Source organism: Physeter macrocephalus, chromosome 14 (genome assembly GCF_002837175.3).
Source record: "Physeter macrocephalus isolate SW-GA chromosome 14, ASM283717v5, whole genome shotgun sequence".
NCBI classification, from domain to species: Eukaryota; Metazoa; Chordata; class Mammalia; order Artiodactyla; family Physeteridae; genus Physeter; species Physeter macrocephalus.
The window spans coordinates 104,147,069-104,162,387 of NC_041227.1; the positions used below are offsets into that span (position 1 = coordinate 104,147,069).

Here is a 15,319-nt window from a genome sequence, read left to right on the forward strand (position 1 = left end):
TAAGTAGGTTTCCAATTGGCTATTGCCGTTTTTCTTTGAAAAAATAAACATTTTTTTAAAAAAACTATGCATGGTTGTCCTTTTTCCTCTTGTAAGATTTTTTACTGGTTGACTAGTCTCAGTTAATACTTTAAATTGATAAGATTCTGATTCTTGTGTTTATGTGTTAGTAAATTAAACGTTCTTGAAAGGACTTTTCTAATAAATGGTATTAGCCATCTGTTAATTGTTGTAAAAAGTCTTCAGGGGAAGATAAAAAATGAGATTAAGGCAATTGTGTATGTAATATGGTAAGTGAGGGGGTGATCTAGTCTCTGAAGGATAAGCTTCAGAGCTTTGATTTTTAAATGATGAAAAGCTTATAGATGTTGCTTATTTTTGGTGATCATCTAGACAGCATAGGGGTTTGTGCAAAATCAGGTGAGGACTAGTAAATTAATGTTGGTGTTAGCCTTTGAGTTTCTCAATAAAACTAAACTCATCTAAAAAGTTGGTAAGTATTAAATTCAGCACAGATTAGGATTCTTAACATAAATTACATTTTCTGTTTGAAGTGTGAATAGCACACTAGAAGATTAACTGCTTATTTGAGTAAATCATTGCTAATAAAAAGCTGGGCATTCTTTAGAATTTTGCCTTGGAAGTCTTCTCAACCATAAAGTTATTCTGTATCCAGAACATACCAAAGCAGTGATTACATCTTGTAGTCTGCTGGTTTTTGTATCTTTACCTGATAGCCCCTTGGTGCTAAGTTTTCAATTTAGAGTTGGGGAGGGGCTTTTACTTAGAATTCCTAATCTTCTGGTTTCCTGATAGCTAGTCACAACCATCAAACCATTCTTTTTCTACACCCAAAAGATAGCTAAGTCGTAACATTTCCCTTGGGTGTTAATTATACTTGGAAGCAGAATTTAAGATTACTATTCAGTTGACGTAATTTCAAACCTAGGAAACACTAGAAATAATCTTGGTAGTAGAGAAAATGGGCCCAAAGGGATTCGCATAAGGTCACCCACCCAACCAGTACATTTAAATGAACCTATGGAATGTCAGGAGGAAGAGGAGGGATAGGAAGTTCAAAATTAGGATTCCATTTTAAGTATTTAAGCAAAACACTTGGTATAGATTCATTAAGGGAGTAACTCTAGTTATGTGAGAATTCAAAACAACTGTTCAAGAGCAGACTTAGGCACTTAAAACAAGTTCTGTTTCATCTGTAGAATATACAATTGGTATTTTTTAATGACTAATTTTGGAAAGATTAACGTGAACTAGACTTAAGCAAGCCTGGGTTCATTTGTGTTCATTCCATATTTTGGAAACAGGACCAAAATGACAATTGCCATCGCTCAAAGTTGGCAAAGTTAAGTTGCCATCACTTAAATTGCATTTAAGCTACACTGAAAGATGTGCTCTGCTAAAAGTTAGTAGTTCCAACCCCTGACTGAAGTGAGATAGAAAATATTACTTCTCTAGTATATAGGCTGTTTAAGATTAGAGAGGACTTAACTGTGTATGAAAGGTAGAGGGACGCAGGTTTTCCAGTTCAGTAAGACCAGACAGCTAAATGCTGTAAGGGGAGAGGCAGACTTGCTGTTTTTCAGTCTTAGGAAATGGACCTTAAATCTCTACCTAGATTAGCAGCTATTAGAAGAAAGTCACACCCTTTTGGAACTAAAAAAGCTGTCTTGGATTTTCCCCTTTTCTCCCTATTTATGTCCCCTTAGATATTGTAGGGACCTATAATTAGTTTATTATTTTCTAACCAAGGAAAAACTTAAGTCTCTAAGAAGCAATTATTTTTCATAACGTCAGATTGAGTAACCCACCTTGCTGTTCAGCCCACATCCTTCCGGAAACAAAAGGTAAGAAACCCATTTTCTGATTCCTAATTGTTTGGGATCTGAATTTTATTAATTTGAAAAAGATACTCTTTGGAATATGAACAGATTTCCTTCATTTGAAATGTTTTTTTCCCCTAAATTTTATAGTTTAATAATATATTCCATTATTCGTATATCCACTCGTAGTGCTTAAGTTCCATATGATTCTAGAATTTTAACTTTCTCAGTTTTGTCTTTGAAATATATTTGCTCATTAGGGCTGGTGGTCTTTCAAGTTTCTGTGAAGATGAATTTCTTGTGTGCCTTTTTGCTTACTTTGTACGTGAAGTTGTGATGAAATTGCAAACAAAATAAGTCATATGTCTGTATTTACCATAAATAGTATTAAAAGGAAAGAAACTATTAGACTGAAGTTCTGTTATAACCATCCTTTGGTTTAGCTTATTTCTATCATGGTATGAAGAATGCAAAGGCAGAAAACAGGTTCACAATCTCTTATCCCAAAACTCCAAAAACAAAGTTTTTTGTTGTGGAGCAAATTGAATATAAAATGTGACCAAAATCCATGCCTTTGTTTTGCACTTAACTGTGACTGAATTGTTTTCCTGCAGAAATATTGATGTGTCAGTTGCCATAGGTTTTGCTGAGTGTTATGTGATAAAGGGTCGATGTATGATATATGATATATATATATATGCGTTTTATAAAGTGCAAAAAGCTCTGAATTTCAAATACATCTGCCCCAGAGAGTTCCGGATAAGGGATTGTAGAACTGTTACAGGATACACAGAGCGAAAGCTTCTGTGTAGTTTTGAGCATGTGAATGAAAACAAACCGGTTACTGTGGATCCTTTATTAATTGAGCTGTAAGTTCCCCATCTTTTTAGACTGAAGCAGCCACAAGAAAAGGTATGACTCACATTTCATTATGTTCTGTTGCTATGGTGGACTCATCAGTTGTACTCCATTGAAGGAAATATTCTGCCATCCCATCCTATATGGTGGAATACTCTATTTGGGGGTAATTTTTTTTAGTTTTTTTTTTTTTTTTTTTACAGGAACATTGATCAATATGATCTTATAGGAAAAGGTGGGATTGGCATGAAGTAAAGAGATTATAAGGAAACATCTGTTCATTGTGTCTCTCGTGATTGTCTATTGAATAAATAGTAATCCTGGCAAAAACTTTTGCTTTAAATATAGATCCAAGAAGTTATGGTATACTTAAACCAGCTTATTCTTGTGGTTGACAGCTTGGGGCGTGGTGCTTCTTGATAACTTTGAAAGCTATACCCGACAACCTTGAATGTGGTTGTGATTTTGTAGGGATGGAAGGAGAGAAGGATTTTTTTTTTTAATTACAAAAGTCGCTTGGTGCTTCTGTAGTCTCTGTCAAATACAAGTTAATTTAGGCAGAAATAATCTCATAATAAACATTTCAAAATAGATGCCTCACTGGGTTATGGGAGAGAAAAATCAAGCATGCCTTTGCATAAGGACGTTCCCGGTTAGGTAGGTATGCAAAACACAAATGAAACACAACAAACACTTAGAGTTAAGTAGATCTTGAGTGTTTCATCTTCATCTCTTAGAAAAAGTTCTAACATTCAGCCATCAGGTTAAAATATCTTTAACTCCTTTTACAATTTTTAATAGAATTATCAATGTGAAGATAGTAGAAACAGAGCTTTTCTAGAATGCTTTATTCATCCTCACCAAATATACTTTGAACAGACATTAATTTTGTAGGGATGCCAAATGCCTTATGAGTTGTTTGGGTTTTTGTGGGTTTTTTTTTTTACAATGGTCTATTCCACTCCCTATTTGAGTAAACGCTAGGGAAATTTACTTAGCCACTAGAGGGAGCTATGATACAAAATCAACCAGGAAATACCCTAGGGTAAAGAATCCATACAGCAAGGTGGAAACCATATTAATCCTCTATATCAGCTCCAAAGTTAGGGTTTTTTGGTCTAAGTTTTTTTCCTGAAACTTTATCTTTGCCTCCCCATCTGTTGGGCAGAATTCTTTCCCTTTTCATTTAGGTTTTGAATAGTACTTGAGTAAATCTGTAAATCAGAAAACTGTCTAGGTTCTGGGACTTAGGAGAAAATGCAAAAGATGTGAATCTGCTTGTTTTTCTGCCTACCTTGTATATCTCCAGGTATGGAATAGTAAGGCCAGAGTGTAAGAATTGGGTACAGGAGTAGATGTGTGTGCGCCTCCCCCCCAATCTAGCCCCAAAATTGGTCATATAAAATAAAAATGCAGTATGCTTTCAGAAACCTTTATCATTTGTTTTTATGGTGTGAAACACTTTGGAGAGTGATACCAATCTTCATTTCGTGGCATTACTGAGACTTTCAATGATTGTTAGTGTGCCTTAAAACCCTGTTTATTCATCAGGTTGGTTAGCCTTATTTTTCTGTTCTGCAGGCCTTATTTCAGTAGGTAGAGTATCTTGTGATCAGAAAGTCAGTACAGACTTCTCTTGACATGTTTATTTAATGCCATTTTATTTTAAGAAAGCCAAAATTATTAGGAACTAACACTTCAGCATTTGTCATTCCCACCCCCCCTTCAGCTTTACATTGCAAAAATGTAAGGGACACAGGCTTCCTGTTTATTGTCACTAAGAATATTGTATTAAAGTGTTTTAGGCCCACTTGATGATCCAATTTAGTCAACACCAATATGGGAGCACTTGCCTCAAAAATGTTAGGAACTTGTCTACTTTGAAGAATAAGACACTAGAAGAGGACAAATAAAGGTATTTTAGAAGAGAAAATAGAATCAAGTTTACAAAGTAGAGATTACTTTGCCTGCTAAACTCAAATTTTTTGCAGCAAATGAGGCTACAGAAGGTAGTTGCTGACTAGCAGCTTTGCTGCAAATTGGATTGAGAGTACCAGAGTGCACTAGATTATGCCTTTCCTTAATTCTAGAAATGTTAGCTCTGATATCTTCTTAATTTAACTCGTGAAGAGAGACCATAAATCCTAAATTGCTCAAATGAAAATCTAGAATTCTCTTTATAAAATAAAAAGACTAAACTTGGAGATTGTTTTAAGTGCCAGATGGCATGGCAGAATTGTACCCTGAAGTGCTGGGTATTAGGAGAGCCTTTGTAAGTTTGGGATAAGCTTTCAGGTTGTGGTGTTTATTAAGGTTTAATCCTTAGGAATGGACTGCTACATCAGTTGAACAAAAGACAACCTACTGCCTTTAACTAGGACTTGGAAGTCCTGGACTGAATCTGAGGCCATTGGTAACCTGGCCCCTGGCCTACCTTTTAGTCTGATCTCTAGCCTTCCCCCTGATATACTCTATAACCCAGGACTTGGCATTGTCCAGCATTTCTTGTATTTGGTCCTCCTGTTTCTTCCTTCTGCAGTGCCGTCCATCTCTTCTTCATTTGGAGAAGTGCAACGTACCTTGAATAATCTCAAGAGTCACCTCTCTGAAAACTAACGTCCATCGTACTGTGTTGGCACAAACCTTGTGTATGTCTAGTATAGCATTTATCACCTACCTTGCTTGCTCTATCCACTTATCTACCTCATCTTACTTGATTGATGAGTTTTTACTTTCTAAGGAACCAAGACAGTGTCTAGCACATGATAGTCACTGAATAAGCACTGTTGGTCCTTCATCATTGTTCCTGAAGAGTATTGTTCTACTGTATCTTAAAACTTAAGCCAATCTGCCTTTATCAGTGAGTTGTTTATATATATATATATCCTTTCTAACAGGTCATAACCTCATCCCCTTTCTTCCCAGGTACATAGCACAGTGCTGTGCACCGAGGAGACACTCAGTTCAATTGCTTTTGAAGAGAAACCTAGAAATTCACATTACTTTACTTCCCTTTCTGAGTATCTTGAATAAGTAACCAGTTAATAGAGTCCCAGTTTCTTCTATTTCCAAGCTGGAAATAAGTCCTTATTCAGTTGATACTTATAGAAGAAGCTAAATAACATTAAGACATTTTCCATCCTTTTACCTCCTGGTATGTTTCTAACAATTTTTGGAGATTTTTTTTCTTAACTTGAATTACAAATAAGAGTGATGTCTGCAGCATAAGACTAGGAATGTAAAATGTTGGTTAGCAGTACAGCAAGCACACTACAAAAAAAATCTTAAATGACTCATTTGTCCTCTAAAACTAGGTAGTAAACATGCAGCAAGGTGAGAGTCAAGTTCTGCGACTTAATATAACTAGTTCTTAGCCACAGTACCATTGTATCTACGACTTGAGCTAGATAAAGAGATTCTGTTTACTTGCCAGAGTTATTCAAAATGCTGTTTGGATTTGTGTCCCATCTTCATTTCCCATACTGGCATCCTTGTCTGTGCACCCAAATTCATTACTAAAGTAATGAAAAACTAGTTAACTGGTTTTGCCGACCCGTCTCCATCCTGGCCATCAAATCTGATCTTCCTAAAACATTGTCACTCCCTAGTATAAAACAGTGGGTTACAGTCTACAATTTATCACCATTTTCAATCACATCTTCCCCTGCTCTGGCTGATCTGGTAAATATTTTACTGACCATGCTTGTTTTTACTTGTGTATTTTATGTTTTCAGACTTTTCTCCTTCCCTCTTATTAGCAGTCACCCTACAGCTTCAAATCCTTATCACTATCAAGTTAAATTTAATTTCTGAAACTATAAAAAGCAAGCTTCTAAACCCATATAATAGCTCTCTTCTCTATGATGCATTTAGTCTCCTCCCAATTTTATCTCGTTACTGTTGAAATTTTTGTGTTAATTTTTTCTACCCAGTGGAATGTTTGTCGTATTTGTATTTCCCAGTGAGCCAAATGTTTACTTGCCAGATAGAGTTCTTCAAAATGCTATTTGGATTTGTCTCCCACCTCCATTTGGCCAAGTTTAATAAATGTTGATAAGAGAAAGAACTTAGTACTCCTTAAAAGCAAAGTGCTATAGAAACCTATTTTACGAACTGTTGGTTAACTGGGTAGATTACTGGAGAAAGTAATAATCCTAACATTGCATCAAATAATTCCTCAGATGTGAAGCTAGGAAATGCAAATTACTGTTGACCCTTAATGCCAGGGTTAGGGGTGACCCTCCACGCAGTGTAAGATTTCCAAATAACTACAGTCAGCCCTCTGTATGTGCAGTTACGCATCTGTAGATTCAAACAACCGCGGGTTGTGTAGTATTGTAATATGTACTGAAAAAAACAAACACGTATAAGTGGACCTGTGCAGTTCAAGCCTGTGTTCAAGGGTCAACTGTAACTTAAATGCGAGCCTAAGCCAAGTATAATTGGAAAAGTAAATGTTGCCCCCAAAATCAATCTTGCAGAGCCAGAAAGAAAGTTGTTCTGTTGCAAGATGTGCCACACTTTTCAGTACAGATCTCAAGGATTGATGCCATTGTCTCCTAAAAGAGCAGAGGAGTTCCCTCTCTTGCTGCTTTCTCCTGGGTCTCCTTTTTCCATCTTTCTTACTTAAGCGAGATTCTTAAAGAAGAAGGCTTTAATTCTCTCTCAATTTAGTGGTCCTGTATCAGTGAGAACTTCTACAGATTTCTTGTTGGGATTGAATTATTTTGGTTCTTTTTTATTAGTAGTTATCTATAAAGGCATTCACGTACAGAGTGAAAAAATTGGATAGTATTTCCTTGGTTTGGGAATCTTAACATTACTCCAGGACCCTGACCCTGCTCTTTAGGCTGATAGAGGATCAGCTAGCATAAGCAGTTCTCTCAAAGCCGAGACTCAGCAAACATTTAGCAGACACCCACAAGTCTTACAAGCACCCACATTCCTTGTGCCATTAAAAATTCTTCCACCCCTTCATGATCAGCTAAAGACAAGCATTCTTGGACTAATTGCATTGTATTTTTGCTTTGCTTTTCTTCAACATACTTAGTGTCACATAATGCATACACTTGCATGTTGCCATTGAGTTGTCTAGCTGTCTCATGTATGTTTTATTTCCCCCAGCTACATGGTAACCTCTTAGCGAAGACTATGTTAATAACTTTTTGACACTTTTTCCAAGATACTCAGTATGTTAGTACATACATACCTTAATAAATGTTTATGGATAAATAAGTCTGTTCATGAAATCCTTGGCAGGTGGACTGTATAGCTTAGATCTGATATGCAGTGTGGTCCTCCAATCAGATTGGGCTTATTTCCAAAGTAGTGACTTAAAGGGTTCATGCCCTTTCTACCTTCTTAATGGAAGATTTGGAGGGAAAAATGCAAGGACATAGGACAAATACTTCATCATTCTTAATGGAAGTAGTTGTTTTATGAAGTGGTTTGACTCCTTTTAATTCTCAAATGTTATTAGCCTTATTTGGGGGTTTGAGGAAATAGGCTCCGAGATGTTAAAGTGACAGGCCCAGAAAGTGAATCTATGTTTTCTAGTGACAAATTCCTGTTTGTTTTATTACTACATTGCTTTTTTTTTTTTTTTTTTTTTTTTTTAAAGACAACCTTTTTCCAGTGGGGAAGTTGTTGGGGGGAAGATAAGTCTTTGACCCAAGTGATCGCCACCTGTAATGTCCACCTGATGCCACCAGGGTGTCCCATGGTGCTGTCTTTGATCCGTGTTCTTATCCGAGTTATGGGGGCTGTTTCAAAGCTGGTGTTAATCTTGTCAGAGTGGCCGTGGCCCAGAGCCCAGCATCAAGAAAGTGGGTCTTTCCAGTGTGCAGTGCACAGCTAGCATCAGAGAAGCTTTTGACCCCCTCTGGTCAGGCTGGTCCCACAGAAGGATAGCAGGTCAGATAGCGGCCAGTGCCTGGCCAGTCACTCTTAACTAGGCTGCAGCCCCACAGACAGTAGCATAAAAAAGATTCTGAGAATGGGTAAATGTTTATAAACATGCATTTATTTTGTTAGCTGAGTATACACTTACACAAATTTGTATTAGCAAAATAGATCCGATACACAAAACTGGATTGAATTACTTTACCAGTTTTAAAAGCTAATGCATGGTGACTTTCCACTTTCCAGTTTGCAGTAACAGTCTGGATTATACTTAGCCCTGAGCATACAGCCTCTTAAGCATTAGTTTTGATACTCAGCAACCCTAGATGACAGTCTTCAGTGTCAAAGCTATCACGTGAGAACCAATGAGGTGCAGTCTCATTTAGTATTAGAGCAAGTAGACCCTTTAGAATTTTCCTTCCCAGTGCTCTTATGAGCACTTGGTATAAACGTCTAACTGTTCTATATTTCTTTTCAAGTTTTGATTTTTCTACTGGAGGAGATTCTTAAAAGTATTCCAGTGACTGACTAGTACAGTTCCTGGCATTTAATAGATGCTTGATAAATATTTGTTTACCGAAATAGGATAATAGTTATGGTATAGTCCTACTCATGAGCCATTTTTCTAAGGAGAGAATCCACATTAGGAGGTCTTTGTTTTGTCTTCAAATTGATTAGAATCCTTTATGAACTAGGAAGTTAGTCCCTGGGGTGTCCCTGGCTGGCCTTTCAAAACCTTGAGTATGTCATTCTAGGTTGGAATTAGCACAGCCTGAATTTGGTCTGTATCTGCTGATTCTCCTTAGGTATCATCCGTCCAATATCTCTAGGACCAGGTGTTTACCAGGGCTCTTAGAACCACCAGGAGAGACTAAATTAAACTTTACTGATTGGAGCTCTTGGACTTGGGGGTGCCCTTTTCTCTCTCCCTGTTTCCCTAGGTAAGTTTCCATCCCAAAATTCCTGCAGTTTTAAGGTCACTGTGGAACAAATCCCAAACCTACCTCTAGTAGTCAAGGTTTCCTTTCAGTTTTTGCAGCTCTTCTCTGGGGAGAGGGCTAAACACAGATTGTAGTAACAACTTGGATCCTTCCATATGCTTTGCTTAAGTGATCAGAGTAACTGATCTTTAGCAAAATGAACTTTTGTATAGGACATATATGGGGGATTCCTAAGGCTTCATGAGTTTTGCTAAAGGTACTATTTAGGTCCTGGACAAATTACTTTAGGAATAAAAGTTGTCAATTTTGATGCAAACAAAAAAAAATCTTCTTGTCCCTGAGAAACATAACTAAGTATAACTAGTCATTTAAATAATAAACTAGTTATTTATTTAATAAATTTAGTTTTAATAAATTGGTCTGAAGATATTCTTCCATATGTGAAGAATAAGCATATTATGCCTTTCCCATCTAAAGTGTAAATCACTAAAAGGCAGAAATAGTGTGTATCGCAACCCCCAGGATTCCTGTTTCTGGGATTGCCTTGTACCTGATGCTCAGGGAGCATTTTCACCGGCTTGAATTGAGTACTTGCCATCTGCTCTCTGAGCATTCGCTGCTGAATGAAAGGGGAGAGAAAGTGGAATGAGAGGTTGGGTGGGGGGCAAGGAAGCTGGAAAAATAAGAGGAAGCAGCTGGGAGCTGGGGAGTTGGGGGGGACTTATGTAAGGTCAGTAAAACAGAAAGCTAGCAGAGGACAGTGTCAGGCCTTGGGGCTAAAGGGCTAATTCTGTCAACTAGTTGAGTAGAGCCATGTGTGCTTTGTTAAAGAGACTAAAATTACTTCAGAGAAAAATCTAGATTCTCTGAATCTGACCCATCTTCCCCGTGTACCATAGTAAATTATTCATCAAGTCGAAATCTAGGAATTGTGGTCCTTTTTCTTCAGGTCTAGCAAAGGGCTTACTGCCACTGCTCAGGCAACCAAGGGTGAAATGCTTCAAGTAGTATTTGTGGATAGCTGGTAAGCTTGATGTTTTATTCCCCAGCTTAAGGAGTAAATGCTGAGTATAGCTGTTGTCCCTTTGTAGAGCTTTAACAACCAGCTTGCCAGGTTTCCTGCACCTGCTTATATGCCTGGATCAGATAACTGACTAGAACTTTAGGCAGCTTCTAGTTCAGAGACTTTTGAGTCAAGAAACATCCTTAAAGAAGCAAATCTCTCTCCTGGAGCCTTAGCCAGATCTTATGCTGTTCTGGCCTTGTGTTGCCATCTCTTGGCATTGCTGCCTAGAATGGAGCAGGCTACCTAAAGCATAGTCTTGTGATGTCACATCAGTGTCTTAGGTCACCACTGTTCACGTCCCTCACCCAAGGAACATACTGCATAGGTTCCTCAACAATTGTTTCATTATTTCCTGTTTCCTTCACTACCAGGAATGGAGGGATCGTCAGTCGAAGATCATATTGACCCAATGAGGCTTTTTTTTTATCTAGGCCAATGAAAGGGAGAGGAAGGAGCACCAACTCAGAAAGAGGGAGCCATAAGATCTGCATGTATTAATATGGTAACTCTTTGGAGACTTCTGAGAAACAGAATCCTATTTGAACTCTGGACTATCCTCAAGTCTGATAATGAAGAAGAAATTGAAGAGATGTTTCTATTGGGAGTTTGGGTAAAGAGTATTCACTTGATATATGTATGTTTTTGCCCTGCCCCCACTCTTCACAAGAACATTTGGACAGGCATTAACAAGTACTAATTTTTATTTTTTTATTTTTTTTTTTGCAAATGAATCATTTTTCTGGTAATGCAGATGGCTACTAGCACAATGCTGTTTAGTGTCATTACATCCCTCTTTTAACCAGTGGAATATATTTGGGGTGGGGGCTATAACACTGAAAAGAGCTTTTCCTTTGTACCAAAATAACTGCTTATGTAAGGATTTAATTTATGTTTTTGACTATTAGCATGATGTAACTGAACTAAGCTTTGTAGTTGTTGGTTCAGGCCCACGAAGTTTGCGTGACCTGTTAAGTGGCAACTTTTTTTCAAGCTCAGCCATTACCCTGGACTTGGGGCATCTGAGGGCAGGGAGGAACAGGTGTCCAAAGGAGAAATGTTGGTGCCTGAGAGTATGTTTTCCAGTTGTATTGAATTTCTTACTTGGTGTATTTTTGACCTATCTTAGTTTCTTTCCTGCTTGTGTCCTGTGCTGTTTTGCTTGCTATTTGTTGGCTGTCCTCTGTCAGCCACTCAGGAGTTGTAAAACGGAAGGTATTCCTACTCAGATGCTTTGTGGAAGAAACTGATAGATTAAGTATTGATTTCTGGCAGCTTCTTTCAAAAAGAGTTAAGGTGATAAATGTGTTTCCATGGCTTTGGATATGTTTTGGGCGTCTTGGGTATATGGCCCTTCTTAAAAATAATAGTGTTTAAGGACCCTCAACTACCAGTTAAACTAAATGTCTACTAGGAAAATGGGTAGGTTTGTTCCCTGTCCCTTTGTTCTCTGTGACTGTGTTCCAGCTGTTAAGGAACTTAAATAGGTATTTAGGAAAAAAAAATTCTTCGTTGTTTCCCCTTCCTCACCTTACCAGTTAAAGCAGAAATAAACTAGTGATGACACTTTAGGTGGTAGAATTGAAACACAAACCCAGCTTCTGGCCACATGGGCCACAGGCAAGTGGCTTAAGCCCTTAGTGTGGGGAGGTGGGGTGGGGAGATTACTTCTGCTTTCCTCCCAGAGAGGCTTGATTTTGTCTCTTTTTTTGGCGGGGGGTGGGGGGGTGGGGCGGGTTGTTGCCTTTGGTCTGGTAGGGTGTGTGTCCATTCTCCCCGATTACACTGAGTCTGGTAATGCAGGGTAACATTTCTCTCTGGCCAGTGTTTTTGGTATTTCTAAATATTGCAGTCTTGCTTTTTACTAGTAGATCTGTTCATTTGTCAGTTCCAGCTTTCTTGCATGAAGAGTTTGTTCATTAACTTCCAATTTGAAGCTGCTTCTAACTAGATAGTCTCTATGGACAGTTTTGGATTTGATTTGGTTTTGGTTTGTTGATTAGTCTTTCTTGGGAAGGGTAATTGACAATAGCAGAGATGGTTTCTATGCCTAGGATTCTGCATTAAATCTTAATCCTTAACGTACTCACAGGATTTTAAAATCCTTTCCAAAATGGGAAGGAAATATCCTGTTACTTTCTAATGTTTGCTAAAAGTTGTCCTTGTAAATGCTGATCTTGGTAGGTTTCTTCCTTTGTCATGTGTCCTTAGCCTTTTGGCCCTTTACCTTAGGGCTCTTCAAAGGAGAGGGGGATGGGGCATGGGGGAAAACCTGTTACTTTGAGAGAAAGTAAGAACTGGCTCAGAGCTCTTATGCAGAGTTCCTAGCCCCAGAATTAATCTAGAACCTGACTCAGTAGCACCAATAAAAACATCTACTTAGCACTTGTTATATTCCAGGAAATGTTCTAAGCTTTTTATACACATTTCTCATTTAATCCACAGTCCTGTCTCTGTGAGATAGGTATTTATTTTGTCCTCATTCTCCAGATGAGGAAACGGAGGCCCTAAAAGATTAAGTGACAGGTTATACACACTGGGGCAGGGGAGATGGGAAAGAAGAACCTGAACAGGGTGGGGAGGGAATCTGAACTTTATTTGGGTGGATGTAGGCACATATATTTTTTGGCTTAGACACTAGACATTTCAGTTATACATCATAACTGGAGGTAACACCATTGATTCATTCACTGAAAGTTGTTTACAATGATCAATATGAATTTATTGTCTTCAGACATTGCTAGTGTTTTGACTGGACCCCAGTATAGTCTGTGGAAGCAGGCTTGAGGAGGGGTTCATTTTGTTTGTGGTTAAGGATTTTTTCTGTCCTAAGAATGGAATCTTTGATCTTCCTAATTTCATTATATTCCTCAAAACAGTTGGAGCTGATTGTTTCTGAGTACTCATTCCAAACTTTTGGATATTTTCTCTGGAAAATATCCTAAGATTTAAAATTTCATCTGAATTTAAAAGATTGTTAATTTTTCTTTTTAATGGGAAAGAAAAATCGGAGCAATCAGGAATTCTGGTTTCATCTCATGGATAGAGATAAAAATTAGCCATTTACCTCAAGAAAAGTGATACTTCTGAATCCCAGCTCTTCAGTAATGAGAACTGGCCTGTTTTTACTTGACCTCTACTTTGTGGTAGTGGGGAAACCCCTCTCCAGAGGTTGTGAGAAGGATTGCTAGAGAAAGGCTTTCTAGATCCTGGGAAAAGGAAGTTCAAGAGAGTGTGGCGATATTGTCAGTAGAAAAATGGTCTTCATCAAGTACTAGTCTTATAATCCTGAAACTTCATTTTCACCACAGTTTGAAAGGTAGCAAAGTAGGAGAGGCTATACAGGGAAGGGGGAAGACTGAAGAGATGTATTACAGAGACCTCGAAGTGAATGCGTTAAAACAGGAAAGAAGCAGAGACGTGCATTCATTGAATGAAAACAAAAGAATATGCAGTGTCCGAGGTCAGAGCAAAAAGGTTTTAGTTTACGTAGTTGATTCCTTAGGTTTACATCTTAGTTCTCTCCTTATCTTGTATGTATATATAAACTTAGACTTCCTCAACCATTTTATTTCTCTTTCCAAAAGAGACTAATGGACATTTATAGGAGACATAGGGGCCACTGTAGCAGTTTAGCTGAGGAATGTAATCAGAAACTATTCATCATTTTCTGTCCCCTCCTGTCTTAGGCTGACTGGTTCCCTGATGTGTTACCTGCTTCTGCCACTGATCCAAACTGCAGAACTTCTCATTCGTTCCCAAGGCCTCCAGGCAGTGTCCAGTAGGGAATCAACTCTAAAAGGAACCAGACCAACGTTTGCCAGCCCCTTCATTCTGGTGACTGAGGGAAGGAAAGTGTGGGAAGGGGGTATATATGTGTAGTCGATGGAAAGGAAACAGACTGTCAAATTACTATACCTCTTCCGTTTCTTTTACCAATAGAATTCTTCAACCATATTATTTTTTATTGTGTATGTATGGGGGAAGTTGGAGATGGTGACCTTGATTAGAATGTGATTTAAGAGGAATAAATGGAGGGAATGAGATAAGAGACAGTCGGTTATGAAAGAGGTTGAAGTCTTGTAATAATGTGACCATCTGTGGAATTTTTTAAAGCCAGAGTTTACAAAAATATCACTGATAGAGGCTGCCTCCTCATTTCCCACCACAGGAGACTTCTTGGACTGGAGGCACTTGTTTAATAACAGCTTGTCTTTGATAGAAAATGTTCAGGGCATCATCATACAAAGTTCCAGTAGCAGTGACGCCTACACGGAAGACTTGGAACTGCAAACAGAGGCTGGGGTCACCTCAGTGACAACTGACGCTGTCCAACCAGAAGTTCAATTCTTGTTTTGGGGGGTGAGGAAGTAGACTGTACTAAAGCACTAAAACAATTTTTTGTCTGTACTTTCTCTTTAATTAAAAAAATATTTTTTTTGGCGGGAGAGGGGGGTGTTCGGTAGAATTTCACATCATATCTGGAGTTAAGAAGAGGATGGGGAAGCTCAGCCCTTCACCCAAGAATAACCCAGTAATGACACCTCTACGCGTGGGAAGTGTTTCCCTCCGCACAGGGAGGATCTGAGGCTGCACCCCAGTGGGATTCCCTGCTTGAGTTGGAAGGCCACTCAGAGGTAGATGCGTATCCAGCAAGAGTGCGGAAGGTTTCGCTGGGATGAAATACTAAAGGGGAAAGACACTTCCAAGTCGAA

At 38.3% G+C, this 15,319-nt stretch overlaps 1 protein-coding gene across 3 annotated transcripts in view; it reads left to right on the plus strand.

The window, feature by feature from the left end:
* Positions 1-15,037, plus strand: part of SRSF1 (serine and arginine rich splicing factor 1) — a 19,198-nt gene extending 4,161 nt beyond the window's left edge. Inside the window, exons 5-7 of one of the 3 annotated variants that reach the window (XM_028498262.2) lie at positions 1,816-1,865; positions 11,039-11,217; positions 14,294-15,037. The gene's annotated coding sequence lies outside the window, so the exon portion shown is untranslated. The remainder of the gene's footprint in view (positions 1-1,815; positions 1,866-11,038; positions 11,218-14,293) is intronic. The other 2 variants (XM_028498263.2, XM_028498261.2) reach the window with 2 other exon arrangements.
* The last annotated feature ends 282 nt before the right edge of the window (positions 15,038-15,319 follow it).